Source organism: Cimex lectularius, unplaced genomic scaffold, assembly GCF_000648675.2.
Source record: "Cimex lectularius strain Harlan isolate CLEC.00 unplaced genomic scaffold, Clec_2.1 scaffold103, whole genome shotgun sequence".
Lineage (NCBI taxonomy): Eukaryota > Metazoa > Arthropoda > Insecta > Hemiptera > Cimicidae > Cimex > Cimex lectularius.
This window is the reverse complement of record NW_019392691.1, coordinates 154662-171988: the sequence shown is the minus strand read 5'-3', so window position 1 is coordinate 171988 and position 17327 is coordinate 154662.

Sequence of the window (17327 nt, the reverse complement as noted above, 5' to 3'; positions counted from 1 at the left end):
GGGTTATTGTGAAAAAAGGGCCAGAGGCGACGGTGGGAATCGAACCCACGACCGCGGCGTGAGAGTCTCTCATGCTAACCACTCGGCTACCGCGGTCCCCAGGTCAGCATCAAAAACTTAAAAAATAAAGTGACTTTTATGATATTGAGCAAGAGACAAATAATAATGAGTAGGGATCGGAAGTATACGTGAAATTATATATAAAATATTACACATGTACAAATTATCCATATTTATTTTTTAATAAATATATAAGAAAAAGGAAAATATGTTCGTAATTGAAAAACGGAAAAAAAATTTTTTGGAATAACGTACATGTTTAAGTTTTCAGAAATAACAACATGTTTCTAATACGTAAAAACTCTATAAAATAAAAACGTATTTTTTCAAAAATGTGGTTATATTATGTATTTGAAAAACGCAAAAACAACAGTTATGAAATAACAATGTAAAACTTTAATCTTCAAAATTATTTAAAATAATGCATTTTTACATTTTCGAAAGTAAAATTACGTCGATCTGTTTTCTAAAATATTGTACAGACCCAAAGAATTTTTACATCTTCAGATGTAATAGGGGCCCAAATGAAGGCTGCAGTTTCATTTGGAAAGAAATGAATTTCTTTTCTGCTATTTTGCCAAATCAATACAATAAAAGCTACATTTCGAACGATTGTATGCATTTCTATAATTTATTTTGCCTTTTTCTACAAATAAAACGCTTTCTTCGAATTTTGCAATGGCGTCCTTAATTTTTGAAAAAATTTCACGGTAGTATACGGCGGCTTCTCTCCACCTCCTCTCACTCATTACGACGGGTGGTGGCGAATGGGATAAATCTAAATAGTTGTCTGTTAAAAACCTTACTCTACAGCTTTAAGGAATACTTTTTTATGTTTGATCAATGGGCGATACACGTTACGTCTATTAGTTTTTGACAGAAGATTTTCCCGTTTCCTTTTTGTCAAATTTTTTTGTTGAGGTCTTGAAACCTTTTGTTCTTTGAAAACTTCTTACGTTTTGTCCTCATTTTCTTTTAATTTTCAAAACATTCCGGTTTATTTTGTTAAATATGGACCAAAATATATAAATTTTAGGAAAATATGTAATTATACTAAAATCCACCAAATATTTACAAATATGTAAAATAAAATAAAGTTGATTTGTTTCTGAATAGAATGAAACATGAAATGAAAATTTCAAAAACGGTTTACAAGGCTCAGAAAGAAAGATGTGAATATATATATAAATAATTTCCTTAATAATGATGCAGAAAGAGAAGAAATAAAATTTCTCGAAATAATCCTTAAAAATGAAGGATATGTCAGTTTTTTTATAATTTTGAATTAAAAAATTCATTCCAGTTTTAGGGAGAAAATAAAGCTGAATTTCAAAGATTCTAACCATCCTTAGCCTACGTCACACCAGACCGCATCTCACGATCTCCAAATAATTATATATCGTAGCATACTTTTATTTGAAAAAAGAAAAATACGAACATACATAAAAAACACATAAAGTATTTGTTTGTATTACTTTTCATGTTGTAAATGTGAAAGAGGCCATTCTAAAACCTGGAACAAAAAACGTAATATCGTCGAATAGCAAAATCACGACAGAAGTATACTTTTTTATACTTTTTTCCCATGAAAGGATTACATCAGCAAGACAATTGATTTTGCAGCTGTACATTTTCCACCGAGTCATTCGATTTCGTGTAACAGGTTTAAAGGATACTTTACATCCTTGATGCCAACTTTTCTGGCTGGAAGAGATTACGATGCTAAACATATTCAGCAGGCTCACCCGCCTCCGCACTCACCCACATATTTACCAAATTCAAGGGAAATAAACTCCGGATCTTCGAGATTTTTTCATTAGTGAAGAAATAAATAACGTTCCTTTTCAAACTAAAACTTTATTGCCACTACACATGAGGTTTTTATTGAAGAGAATCGCTCCACTTTAACACTTGGACGAATGAAACGGAAAAACGTTCTACAATAGACAAGTAACCTTTCTATGCTGACTAGTCGCCAAACACAAATACTATTCGAAAGGCAATGCTTCTAAAAACAGGTCCAACTTAGCCGATATAGATAAATCAATTAATATTAAAAACAAAAAGTTGGAAATATCTCAAACGGACCCTGCACCTTCACCCAATAGAACTCAATTTTTTTTTAATAATAACAAATTCATCAACGTTTTAAAACAACAATCAATCTCATTCAGCAAAGGATAATTTAGCATTAGATACTTTTGTAAATGGTTAAATTTTTAAAATACCTAAATACTATAGCTTACGTGAAAGCCCTAATATAAAATATAAAGCCATATATATATATATATTGTAAATCACAGTGACGCACCTCATGATTATCATTTGAGATCACCTACGATTCTCCCTGGCGGACAGTAACAGAAAGAGAGGACCTAAAGTATTATGCCATGCGAATGCGAAGGGACAGTCAGTCTAGCATTCACGGGNAAATTTCTGAACCCGCTAATACGAAAAGTAAACCCCAAAAGTAGTGGAAAAACGGTAAAAATGTGAAATTTGACCGGGCTGTTGTCTAGAAGATGTAGGCGGAAATTTTCAACAAACCCGAGTACCTAATAGGAAAAGTGGGCCCCAAAAGGAGTTGAAAAATCTTTGACTGGTAAAAATCGACCGAGCCGTTTTCTAGATATAAGGGAAAAACCATGAAACTTCGGCAAAATTTTGAATCACCTAATAAGAAAACTAAGGGATGGTTATTTTGATTATCTCTATTTGTTAATTGTATACAATTTTGAAAACGAGGCAAAAAAGTGCAATAAAGAAGGATTTTCAGTCTAGAAAGTTTTGAAATATTTTATTTACTCTAGACGACGGATTTATTGTTATATCAATATATGTAAGTTAGAAAAATGCGGAAATAGGGAGTTAAAATGGTTGCGAATTTTTGCGGCAAATAAATTTTTGCAAAAAAATAAAATGACGTGATGGCCCTAAATTCTAATATCTTGAATTCAATGTTTGATGTATATATATTTGTTTCCATTTTGTCAGGTGATCGTACGAATATCCTCGGACAGGGTTCTATGAGTTTTCGATACATCTGGGACAAAAATAAAACTAATTCCCTGAAAACACCGGCAGGCGACATTCCGAAACAAAGAAAAGCAGTAGAAGGGGTTTCCTGATAATGTAGTAAAATCAGACGCTCAATCTACTGAAATGTGTACGATTAAAATATACGCCGCAGTAAAATCGGACGCCGACCCCACTGAGAAATGTAAGACTAAAACAGTCTTTAAAATATACGAAAACGACGGTGGCGGTCATTCTGAACTTGAACTATCAATATTCAAATTGGTACAAAGCGCAATCTGGAAGTCCACTCCGAAATTGGTACATGTGTTGTCCTGATGATGATGAGCTGAAAGCACTGGCCCGGCGAATCGGCGTCCATGTACGGACTGTTTTGCCCTGGGCGCCGGTTTAAATGTAAAATTTCATCGAAGGGACGTCGAGTTGATAGGAAGATGTATATATACAGGGTGAATTGCTACTCGTGCTACAAACTTCACCAGTAGATTCTTGACCCTAAAATGAACAAAAAAGTTCATATTGACCATGGTCCGATTCTCAACCATTNTATATATCGGGAAATCATCTGTCGGAGAGTCTGGTCCTCTTCAAAGTTGGACGTAATAAACAAAACACGACTGGGTCACAGTTATAATTAAAGGCACGGATACACTCCCTACTAAGCATGCTTAATGTAACTGTAAAAACTACTCCCATACTGGAGGTTCTTATTCCTCCCGCACCAGCAAAAATTATTTCTTTATTGTTCCAAATTTAGTATATGTACCGCCGAAGCGAGTATATATACTAAAATTGGAACGATACAGAGAAAAGAGCGAACTCCTGCTGAACCCATATTGCCCTGGTGAAGATGATAGGTTACGTGGTTTCTTATTTGGTGATCTTTCGCTATGAATTTTATCAGAACTTCTTTTGTACGAGATAACTCTTGCATAAGACGCTCACGATGATATTGGTTGTGAATGCAAGATATTAGTTTCTGGCTAACGGTGGCGATTTGAGACAATGCCATGCTAATAGCCATTTCTTCAATGTTGGCTTCTCTCCACTGCGCCGTTATAGCATTTATGGACTGGTACTTGCAGCAAAAGACAAAAACTTTCTCCTTCCTTTGGTTATTCGTCAAAAAGTTTAAGGAAAAGACCAGCTAGTATTCGATGTGCGTTATACTGCGTAACAAAAGCAGTGCCGAATTCGTCCCAGGTCAGATCAGCAAGTACCACTGTTGTTAACCTGCTGGCAACGTCTTGTTTTAAAGCTCTGGATAAGTGCATTATAAGGCCGTCCGGACCGTTTAGTTTTGTTCCCAACACTCCACACTGTTTTAACCCAAGCCCTTGAATCGTACTCCTCGCTGTGGTGGTTGAACTCGGGCAATGTCATTTCCTGTCCACCGAGGACACTGCCGAGGAGTCGAGTAAAATTATGAACTTAACAGTTCCAAAGTGTTTTGAAACGCACGTGGTGGCGTCGGCGGCATCCCACTTCTGATTCACGAAATCATCTGTCGGGGAATGGTCCCAGTCATCCTCGGAGATCTGTCCCTCTTCAAAGTCGGACATAATAACCAAAAAACGACTGGGTCCCAATTATCATTTTATTTAATAAAAAAGGATTAAAGGCACGGATACACTCCCCAGTAAGCACGTGTAAAATGCAGCTGTAAAAATTACCCTCATACTGAGGTTCTTATTCCTCCTGCTCCAGCAAAAATATTTTTCGTGCGCACTCCATACTCTTTTCTAAAACCTATACCTCCGCGGTTAATTTAGATTCTCTAACTAGTGGGGAGCGTCCAAGACGACACAATGTGTTTGCCTTTCACAGCTATGAAAATAATAACTTATTTTACAAAACTTATTTTCTATAAATTGAACAACTTTACAAACAATGTGATGATTGAGACAAAAATAAACATTAATTAGACCAATAAAAACCCAGGTAGACTATTATAAAGAAAATAAATAACAGACTTGCTGACTTACTAGACAATAAAGGTGTTGACAAAAATTCATTGGTTATTATGATATCTGAATACCATTTTTTGATATAATGAATTTAAGTTTTAACAATTTATTGCCTGGTTTTGTTCAACTATTTATTTTACTAACTATTTAACTAACAATATGTTTCATGGCTTTACTCATAAAATTATACCATTTTATAATTTACACTCCTATTTTTTGTAGTTTATTTCAAGCTAAGTATATGTAATGCAGACGTCAATGCGGAGACAAATGCTGAAAGAAAGTCGATTTAGAGAACATCTCAGATCATTCAGTCTGCCTCGTATCGAGAAGAAACTATGCTGTAAAGTCTAAAGTACCGACCAAGTAAGACTTACTGCAATGGGGACTCCTAATTCCAAATTTATGATCGTTAATATATTAGATGATTCGAGGATGAGAGAAGAGTGTTTTAGATTTTATCAAGGAATTGGCAGTAAACCGATGGAACCGGTGGGCATTCGAAAAGTCGTGTTCTCACCCGGCATATGTTAAAGCTGGGAATACACTTACCCGACGGAACGCCATGCAATGCTACCCGATGCTACCCGACGCAAATCCAAAGTCCATTTTTCCTTAAGATTGTATTACCCCTGTGCACATCTGGCCGATGCCACGCAACGCTACGCTACGCGATCCCCACTGTCCAGATTTTCGTCAGGTCGCATCGAGTACAGTCGAAGACAAAAGAACCGGACGCTCATACTTTTATTCAAACTTCATGTACTATTGTTGTTATATTAATTACAACATACTTATTTTGATATAAACCAAATTAATCGAGTTAAAAAATTCATTATTTTTTATTTTAATTTTTTAAATTAATTTTAATGGTTTGGTAGAAAATTGATCAAAACACCGGAATACCATTTTTGGATATAATGAATTTATTATTTATTACCTGGTTTTGTTCAACTATTTAAAATTTAACTAACAATTTGCTTTGCTCATAAAATTATACCATTTTACAATTTACACTCATATTTTTGTAGTTTATTTCAAGCTAGGTATATGTAATTTTGTCGTTATATTAATTACAACATTCCTATTTTCATGTTAACCAAATTAAACGAGATCAAATATTCATAAGTTTTTATAAAAGTTATTTAATTATAATAGTTAGGAAGAAAATTTATCAAAATCCCGTAATAACTTTATTTCAAACAATTAAGTTTAACAAACAATTTATTACATGGTTTTGCCCAAATTAGTGCATTAAGAACAAAAGAGGCGTTGCGATTGTGATAGTGATTATTGTGATACACGCTGTGTGACTGTACGTGACGTGCGCGTGACTTCGCATAGATGTGCACACCCTGCCAAAACTTGACAAGGCGTCGGGTCGCATCGAGTAGCGTCGGATGACGTTGCATCGGGTAATTGTGTTCCCGGATTAACAAGGACATCTGATGTCGTATCAAGGAGGATCGTGGATATCCTCTAGAAGAAAGCTGTCTATATCTTCTTATGAAAAAGTCAAGAATATAGGGCTTAGAAATTCCCATTGAAAACTCGCTCAGTGATGTTAATGCTTTTTGGGAGGTAACTACTACTAGTTTATTGTTTTGCCTTAAGTTTAGAATGATTAGCGGAATCAAATGCGCATTTGAGATTGATTAGTATTTCATACAGTGGTTATTTAACCAAGACAGAAACGCGTTGATATTAAAAGCAAATATATTTTCTTCGGAAGATCTCCCCCCTCTGAAACCTCTCCGACTCTGAGATATAATTTATCGAATTTCTTCCGTATTACAAGCCTATTTGACAAATAAAAACAAAATTTAATATTAAAGCATTATCTTCACCCTTCTTTTCTGGTTTGAAGGAAGAAATTACACAATTCTTACAAGTATTGTATTTGGATTGCGAACTTCGCTGTTGAGTATATTGTACATTTTTTATACGTTTTGTCGGTTCAATTTGAAAACAGTTCAGTATGATTTTTGTTCATTTCTTATGTACCGTTCCGCCTCATCAATTTTGATTATATACATATTTCAAGGATAATTGCTATACTGGCTGAATTACTAAGGATGGTTTGAGTATGTGGAGAATCCTTTGTGGCCAATTGATTATAGATGTGAGCCAATATGCTATGAATCTCCTTCTGTACGTAAACACTGGTCGATTAGACTAAGGTTTACATACCATTTTCTCGGTAAACAACCAAATCACACGTAACGATAAGATAAATTTTCCAGAAGAACAAATATTCCTATTTCATTATCTCTTTTCTTTTGTACGTGTTAGCTTTTACATAATCTTTCCTTTCTATTTTGCGTAGTGAAATGCGATTGGCTTTCAGTAATTGAGTTTTACTGCTGGCTTTAATTGTTTTCATTAATATAAATTTGCGTAAATTGTTCTTAACATGTGAACAGTGTTTTATTCATTCATACGTACTTAATTTTCTTGTTGAAATAAGTTGAAGATCGTTGTGTATTTAAACAATTATTAACATTGTGTTATTTAAACAGATCAAAGACAAATTAAATTGTGAAATTGTCAATTTTTTTATCCTTGATAAAATCACGATCAGTCAGTTTATCTAGTGTTTCGTTAATCCGCAGCCGGTCCCGGTACAATGAGAACTTACAAACCCGTTTGACGGATTCAAAGGATTAATGCCAGGGCCCGATAATAGAGATGGCTCATTATTGTAAGGTCATTAATTGTTTGTATACGCTTTGTACACCTGAAACTGGCATTTATCGACAAATTTACGGTCTCTGTCAGCATCCAGGTTGTCAACAAGGTATCAAAGGAAGATATCATTTCTACGCTAACGTAATGCCTGTGATAGTGTCATAAAAATTTTATTATGTACGCATGGTTGATATTATAAACTGGCCAGCAAATATTGAACATGTGAGTCTTAGTGATCATAGTTTTATCACGAATTTTTCAATATTTGAAGCAGAAATTAAATTGGTGCTTTAGGAAAAAAAAGATACAGCAAATGCTTTGCTAAATTAGGACTTTTCAGGTAGATTGAGGCTTTGACGATCAAAAGACAAATGAGTTGATCACCGTCTGGAAATGGGAATTCGCTAAGTAACTAATTAAACTAAAGTTCAACCAAAAATGCACATATCGAAAAGTTTAATCGAAGATGCTCGTCACGAAATGGACTTGATATTTATCAAGGGCAAAGCATCCAGTATATAAAGTGGTTTTAGACTAAATTGTATTTGGCCCATCCAAAAAGGATTGAAAGGAAGTGGGAAGGTGCATATAGCGATTACCCAAGGAAGCCTTGTAAATCACTATTGAAGCTGTGACCAAATGCATGTGAAACTTGGATGATATCGTTGAGAAGCGAAACCACTTACAAAAACTTATGATCTGCGATTAGAAGCAAAAATGCAACTTTCAAAGGCTCATCAGACCACGTGAGAACATACAACAAGTACAAAGTTACAACTAAAGTATACAGGATATCATACTGGGAACGATATGTACCAGCATCAGAGGGGTTGAAAACAATAGAACAGAACAATGCAAAAAATGAAAGAAGGACAAAAAATTAAAGAACATAAAAGTAGAGCCAAAAATTAAATAAAACAAATAATAATAAATTATATCTATATATATTTTTTTAAATTAATTAATTTTTTTTTCCTAGCATGCCTGTAATGTATACAAGTGGGGGTAGGTTCAGCTTTTAGCCCAGTAATTAGTTCATCTCTAACAGGGACATGCGGCCTAGGCAGAGCATACGAATTTCTTTTAATTGTTCTTCTGAAGTGTATTTACTGTAAAAATGTCCGTAGATGACTTTAAGTAAACTTATAGTTAGGAGTTAAGGAGGGAAGTCAAAAAAGCTTTTTGACAAAAATTTCATAAATTGCTCAACTACGTCATACTGTTGATATTCCCAAACTTGGCATGCATAGAACAGCACAGACCTAGAGACAGCATTAATATTTAATTTAGATTTCCATTTGAATATTGTAAATTAACACTTAGCCAGCCCGAATTTTGATAAATCCCATCTTAGATGTAGACGAAACCTGCTTCAAAAGATATTGGAGTAGTAATTGATAGTAAGGGTAACTCAATTATATTTGTAGTAGTTTACAATTTCAACAGATTATTCCTTGTAAGAAATACTGCGGACGTGTCAGCTACCTTTTCTCAAAATGGCCTCCTTAGATTTGGCAAGGCTAACTGTCAAACTTCGTTGATCATATCTTTCTAATATGTTTATTTTACGCTGTAAACGTACTCGATTGTCAGATACGAATGACATCACCAGCGTATAATAATATTTTAACTTTAGTGTTGCAAATTCGAACACCGCCTTCGGGTACAGAGGGAAGGTCATCAAGGAACGAAATGAAATGAAATGGTACTTAAAATTCATCCCTGCCTAACCTCCCAATGTTGTGGTCAATCTGGTATTATTTAATTTTTCGTCTATTTTTAAACGGTTATTTTTCATTTAACAATTTGCTAAAAACTAGAGTGGATTTACAATCTATGTATAATAATATTAAGGTAGTTTTAAGTAGTGTATAAGCAGGTGAGAAGTGCGATCGGCCGTAGGCTTAGTTGCATACAGTTTTTGATAAATCGGCGCGGAGAGTGGGGAGATAAGTGCGAATCAGTGCGACGTGTTGAGAACGTGCGTGCGGGCCTGCAGAAGCGTTCCTTTCCTTCTGCCCAATTTTTGACGTCTACTCTCCATCGCTTCTTCCAGGCTGGGAGCCGCATTGTACGTCTGTGCCAACTCACTTTACGAGCTACTTCGCGTACCCATTTATTATCTGCGGAACTGAGAGTCATGAATCTACAAACTTCATGGATCATCTCTTCATTCCAGCACCCAGCTCCATCTTTTCCGTTTCCATCCTGCCTGCAGCATCTTGGACACTAACACTCGGTCAGATTATTCCTTTTTATTGTATATCTATTAGTTATATTAATATCCTCTTTTAGTTTTACATTATTAATTTTATTACCATAATTGACCTGTTTTATTGCATGCAATACTAATTGTTCTCATTTGAATTTATCGTATCTGTTCGGATATGTTTATATATTGTTAATTACAATTTGTATTAACATTATAACTCATTTTATAAACTCAATCCTGCTCTCGTCATTAGCAAATTCTTGAATCAATATTATCTTAATATTAATATAATTAGCAAATTATATTAAAACGTTTCAGGAATTGGTTTGTTTGAAGACATCATACCCCTACCATCAGTGTGAGGGGGTCATTCGTGGAAAACCGGTAAAAATACATTAAAGTTGGGGATATCCTAAATATTATGGAGCCCTGATTCAAACACCCAAGTTATAGGGAAAAATTTGAAGTTTCCTTCATTGCAGCTAAACGCATCTGCGAATAAATTTCTAAGTATGTTAATTACTTTGGACGACACTCCCAAATTGAATAATTTGTAGATCAGCGTATTTCGATCCACAGTGTCCAAAGCAGCCTTAAAATCATTGAAAAAACAGTATAGCTTCTGATGATAATTTCTGGTGTGTAAAAATTTTAGATGAATCATATTGCAAAGTGTACAAAGATTACCAAATGTGTAGTACTGTCTGGACCCTAAGCATTTGTATTTTTTAAATTGGAGAGCACACAGTCTAGTTCATCAGCAGAACATAGGTGTTCTTAAGCATTCTAACGTCTATTTGGGGTCCAGAAAAGATTACAGTTCTTGAATGTAAATTTGAATCGAACTATTTTTGCAGGTGGGAAATCCAGTGGTTGTTCATTAGGTTATTATTGTTTTATATGAAGCTATTCCCTTGGCATACCAATTGCCAGAAATAACTTGAGTTCTTTACGGCAGAAGTGGACGAACGTCAAGGCAGACGATGGTGTTATTGTTATCTATGTCTTTCAGCGTATTAAACGGACTAGGGATGATCCTTGGTACTGCTTAAAGACTAACCTGACCGAGCATTACTGGGCAATGACAACGACCCACACTGCTGCCCTGGACGTCATTGTGAATGTGAATTACCACTGCACATCTTTATTCAGGGAGACGTCAGAGCTATAATTCATAAGTCAGATCGCAAAACAAGGAGCAGCTAAAGCTTCAGGCTCAACGAAAAGGCCTATAAATTGACCAAGGAAAGTTCGACGAGGACACCTTTTGGCCCTGAACCTTTTTGTGACATACCAAACTGCCACAACGTGGATTCATAAAGACAATCGATAAAATTATTAAAATAAATCCTCCTTTCAAAGGGTCCAGCCCGGAAAGGGGCATGCGAAAAAGTTAATCAAAAGACCATCGCAGGAAGTACCGGCAGAACTACATCTCAAACGTGTAGGACTGGAATACTAATTGGACTACTCTCTACTCCCGAGGTATATGTATATACTAGGAGTTGTAGAAATAAGCAGTGCAGATATTGTTTGGAAGAATGTGTGCTCTGTTGTCTTCTTTATCTGCAAAGCTTATGTAAGCTTAGAGTCCTACTCCTTAGAGAGCAAAAGCCCAGGCCTGAAGGATACCCTTGGGAATCCTTGAAAAAGTTTTCTTGATTCCTTTTCTAGTTTTATCTCATCTATCTCACATCATCTATACGTTAAAAAACAGCTCATGCTTGTTTTTCAAAGGAAAATCTGCCTGAACCATATGACGATCATTTTTAAAGAGTCCAACTCTTGCATATTAATTGTATGTTAAAATTTTTCAATTAATTAATATTTATGAAAGGTATTGGTCGAGATAGAAATGTATGTTAAAAGATAATCAATTGAGTGTTTATAATTTCTTGATCATTTCTAATTTAAACAATAATATGTTGTTTGCATAATTATTTCTTAATTTTTTAATTTATTTTATTGGGTTTTAAAAAACGTGAAATCGTGTTTGCAATAAGGAAATTTTAAAATCGTAAAATAAGTTTCAATACGCATTCGTTTTTATTAAAATTTATCGTTGCAAAATTTAATTGCCTTTTGGACAACTATCCACAGGTCGACAGTAATCTATTTCAACTAGCTGCCTTGACGTCAAACATCCCTGTACTCTGAAGAAGATTGCTTGAAACATTACTGGTGTCGGACAAAGACCGGGATTATTTTAACAAATTGATGCTCATCAACCTTTGTTTGCGAGAGGGCTCGTAATTCATTTCTCGTGATATTTCACGCCCTTGTGACATTCTCCCTTTATTATTAACTAAACAGAACGACCTTCATCGATTTTCCATCAGTAACAGTCGACTGCGCGAAAGTCTACCTTAGGCGCTGAGGAAAAAGATTTCCCTTATTTCCATTTGGTTTCGATCCATCAATCGTAAGACATATGTCCGCCTTATTAACTAACACACGTCCCTTGATCATCGGCGTTAACTGAGCCGGATACAATATCCTCTGAAATGTAAAACCTTCATTTTTCATGTATTTTTGTTTTTCCCGTCACCCAAGGTAACGGAGGGATCCCGTAAAAAATGGTTTGTCATCCTTCGTCTAGATGTAATACAAGAAAACAATTTGTCTTTTACCTAATCCTCACAGTACAGGCTTTTTAAACCTTCGTTTTATTTTGGGAGAGAAATGCGTTTCTACTGCATTGCTCTGGCACATTTACTATAGATATGATGCTAAGAAATATTATAAAATGAGCCCTCGCACGCACGCATACATGAGGGATCTGTAATAATTGTACTTGCGTCTAGTAACATATCAGACTGCTAACTCAGCTAGAAGTGAAAATGAGAAAAATGTATTAGTTAAGACAGTAGACATGTTGAGCTGGCACTGGGTTGCCACTCTATTAATGAATATCTCAGACAGAAGGACAAAAAGAAAATGAGGGAACTATGGAATTCATTCATTGGACACAGCCAATCCAAGAATCTTCTAACCAACTTATTCGATCCAACTACACTCGCGGTTAGTTCAAGGATGGTGCTGAACTGCAAAACCAAACTAAATATATTAGGTACGCAGGACCAGCCTCTGCTGGGTCCCAGGAGTAGGAGGCAACGAGAAAGCGGACACCCTTGCAAGGCAAGGAGCTGTTACACCGCTGACAGGGCCTGAACCCTTCTGTGGCATAGGAACCCATTGTATTAACGAATATCTCAGGCAGAAGGACAAAAAGAAAATGAGCGAACTATGGAATTCACTCATTGGACACAGACATCCAAGAATCTTCTAACCAATTTCGGAAGAAAAGGAATTACACAATGTGTCAAGGGAAGCAGGAATAAACTGCGAATCCTAATAGGATTCCTAACAGGACACTGCAAGTTAAACGGACACTTAAAGAACATTGGAATAATCCAGGATGGCACATGCAGATTCTGCAAAGAGGCAGAGGAGACACCAACACACCTACTAACAAATTGCGGATCTACATTTGCCCGCAGGAGGAAATCTTTTGAGATGTGGCCATAGAAGAGCTTCAACCATTGAAACCGGGCCTATTCATCAAGTTTGAAATAGGACTCACCGACGTGCTTTAGGCAGAGCACGGAGGATATAATAGCTCTTAAAGGGCGCAGTATACTATAACCTGAAAGTACATCTACATTTACATATCTCTCAAAAAAGAAGTCAGTTCATGGGCGAAAGCTTAACTGCCTTATCAACGATCTAAACTTTTGACGTCATTCAAGCAGAACCGATCGAACCTTATGTTGAAAATGATCAGCGATTCAACCGTAATAATATTTACATTGTAGATCCCGTACCGCTATTTCAAGAATTCACGTATTTGATCACAAATTATTGACTACTTTATTCCTCGGACAGAAGCTAGTCACTGCCTAACAGCAGAAAACATTGCTTACATGGTTGAATATCGCGATTCGACAGGGCCTAATTAATTACCCCAGATGGTATGAAACAATTTGATTGCCTACCCTTCAACAAACAACAATTGATTAAATCGAGAGATGGCATCGACGTATAATAGCAGTGCTGAGCGCATAAATCACACACCGCTGGATTAAGTGCCAACGGTTATCCTGCGGTTATGGTTTTACACAAATCCAGAAACAATGCAAAACCAGCAGAGATGTCCGATGGACTACTTATACCTACTTTCAATTAATTAATCTTAATGTAATGTATTGATTGAGATAAAAAAAAAGCCAGTCTCACGAGTAGCATTCGAACCTACGACCTTCGGCTAAATACGCCGCTGCTCTGACTTCGGAAGTCACGATAGCTCAAGTGGTAGATCAGTGGCGTATTTAACCAAAGGTCGTGAGTTCGAATCCCGCTCATGACACTGACTTTTTTATCTCAGCCAATACCTTACTTATTAAAGATTAATTAATTTAAAAGAATTTATTTGGTCAATCGGACCACGAAAACTAATCGATTTATTTAAAACAATTCAATTGAACTAAAAATTTATTACATAGTTGTGCACATAAAATTTAACTCACGACCCACCTCTCGAATTTTCCCTCCTTTTTGCCATTTTTCAAATGTCGTGTAATCTATTCGATTCTAGGCGACAAATTAAATGGCCAGGGAGAGCTTTAGTGAAGTTATACTTCATTTTACTTATTAAATCCATTAGATTTGGTGGTCCGATTGGCCAAATAACTTCTTTCAATTAATTAATTTTTATGTAAGGTATTGGTTGAGATATAAAAGCCAGTGACACCAACTTCCCACCTCTCGAATTTTCCCTCCTTTTTTGCTATTTTTCAAAGAAGTTGCTGTCCGATTGGATCGAAGTCATGATAGCTCAAATGGTAGAGCAGCGGCGTATTTAGCCGAAGGTCGTGGGTTCGAATCGCTCGTGACACTGGATATTTTATCTCAACTAATACCTTACATAAAGATTAATTAATTGAAAGAAGTTTTTTGGCCAATCGGACCACGATATCTAATGAATTTACTAACACCTACATTCACAACTTCGACCACTGAAAAGGATATCCGTGTATTTCTTCACCTGCTTCCACATTGCTGAGATCGGCCAGTGAACATCACTTTTAAAACAAGACCTTTATTTTTAAAAAAATCTTGAAAAGACATAAGTATTTATTCGTCATGTTGCACAAAAGAGACCATTACAATCAGCGTATGACGGTCTCTGCCCAGTCCATTCAAAATTTCCCAAAACTTTCAACAATGAAATTTTTTAAAGGTTGATTAACAGTTTAGATTGAAAGACTAAATCCAACTGGAGTTGTAACAGTGAGCCCTCAGCCTCAGCCTAGCCCAACACCCGGCAGTATCACGGTTGATAGCTACCAAGTCAGGAGGAAAAAAACTTTTTCCCAACAAGCACAACATGAGGAGGACGTACTGGGGAGGGACACACAATGACTTCATTTGCTTTCTTGTTGACCTCAAAATTGTTTGTAACGGTAACGTTCTTAGAGTTAAAATTCAAAAAAACCAAAAGACGTTTTATTACATGAGCTTGAGCAGTTATGCAGTAGTCTGGTCATGTGTGGAGGAAACAAGACCGGGCTTCCGATAAACCTAATGAAAGGCAACCCAGAAAGAGAGAAAGAATGAAGGGAAGTCCTAGCTGGGTTGTTTGTATGCCGTGGAGGGCATATAACGTGAGGCGGATAGAGGTAAGAGGATTTGAAAGGAGAGTGGGATGTTTATTTATTCTAGCGAGTGAGACCATGGACCAATTAAAGCTTAAACTTGTTTTATTGTTTTGAATAAATAGTCGTGGACAAATCCGTAACGCGAATGAATGAAATGAAAACCAGCAAGAATATTAAAACCCCTGCAAAGTGATGAGTGTAGCTAAGTTTACCTCTTTCCGTAAACACTCAACTTTAATTGTTTGGATGACATGGAAATTAACTTAAGAATGAATTCGGAATTTGAAGTGTTGCAAGGCAAAGGCAAAAGAGACCCCTTATCAGCTTTGTTCATAATGGTTCTTGAAAGTGTTCAAACGGCTTTGTTTCAGTGAATCTGCATAAAAGGTAGACAATTAAATATTCTTAAGTTCGCTTAAAATGGACGTGAAGTTGTTTCACGAATGGAAGACCTGTTGAAGACAATTCAGGCGTGTATCACTTTGCAAAATTGGGTTGTTTTTACTCGAACAAAGGAGACGCAGATAGGAAATTCTGTCAGTTAAACTTTCTACATTAAATACAGGGTATCACATTGGCGATAGGAACCACAGGCAATCCGAGTGTAAACGGTTCACAATTCCAGATCACGAACAGCCCGGAATTGTCTTAGTACGGACATTTTACCATTGGGGACGTCTCCCCTCCGGGTTTGAGATTCACCTGGGGTATAATATTGGACATTAGCTCTTCGGACCCTTTATTGATCTGGCCAGGCGTACATTTCATTCTTATCTTAGTTGGAAGGAACGATTACCAATTTTCTCTAAGCTAAACGTAGAAATTATTGGCGATGATAATTAAGCAAGCTAATATATTTTTTACCTCTTTTAGTTTTCCCTAATAGATAACAATTGTAAAATTAATTCATGCAAGGAAGAATAATCATTGCTGAATATATTCTGCTTTATTTTCAGTACTGAAGTTTCTATGTTCTGCTAGTGCCTGTTAAAACAATTTCGTTTTATTATTGGGGATTACGTTTCATACCTAACTCTCTTTATAAAAAGATTTTTTACAACAATATACAACTTACAAGTTGGTATGTCACTGATTTCGATCAAACTTTTTTTGCTGATTCTTCACTTCACAATATCGGACTTCTACTTGCTCAAATCACTTCTACGAATATATCGTTTTACAACATTTTTGTGTAGATTGAAATAAAAAATAATAAAAGCTATCGAAGTTTATCAATAACCAAAAATTTTCACAAAAAAATATTTATTTTCAATTAAACTAGGTCATATTTTTTTTCTTAAAACTAATATCAAATTTCGTTTTAGAACCCCTAGAGACCCCTAAATATATATATTTTTTTAATTTATCAATTCTTTTATCCTAAAATATTTCCGATTTTTAAAAAATCGTTGTAGGAAATCTGATTGAAACGGCTATAATTCAAAAATGTCTAAAAGGATTTTTACTTAAAAAATACGATTTCAAAGAAGAGGAAAGCTTTATAACAAAGTATGTACGAGGTTTAGCGGAAATCGTTGTAAATTAATTTTTCGACTGATAATGCTGACGACCTTCTGCGTGAATGACATTCCTAGTGAAAGCTCTAACATCATTTTTTGACCCATTTTGACCGATTTCCATGGTTGATAATTTTTTTAAAAGGAATTGTCAATTTCTTTTTATAACTGTATAAACGTTGAAATCGGG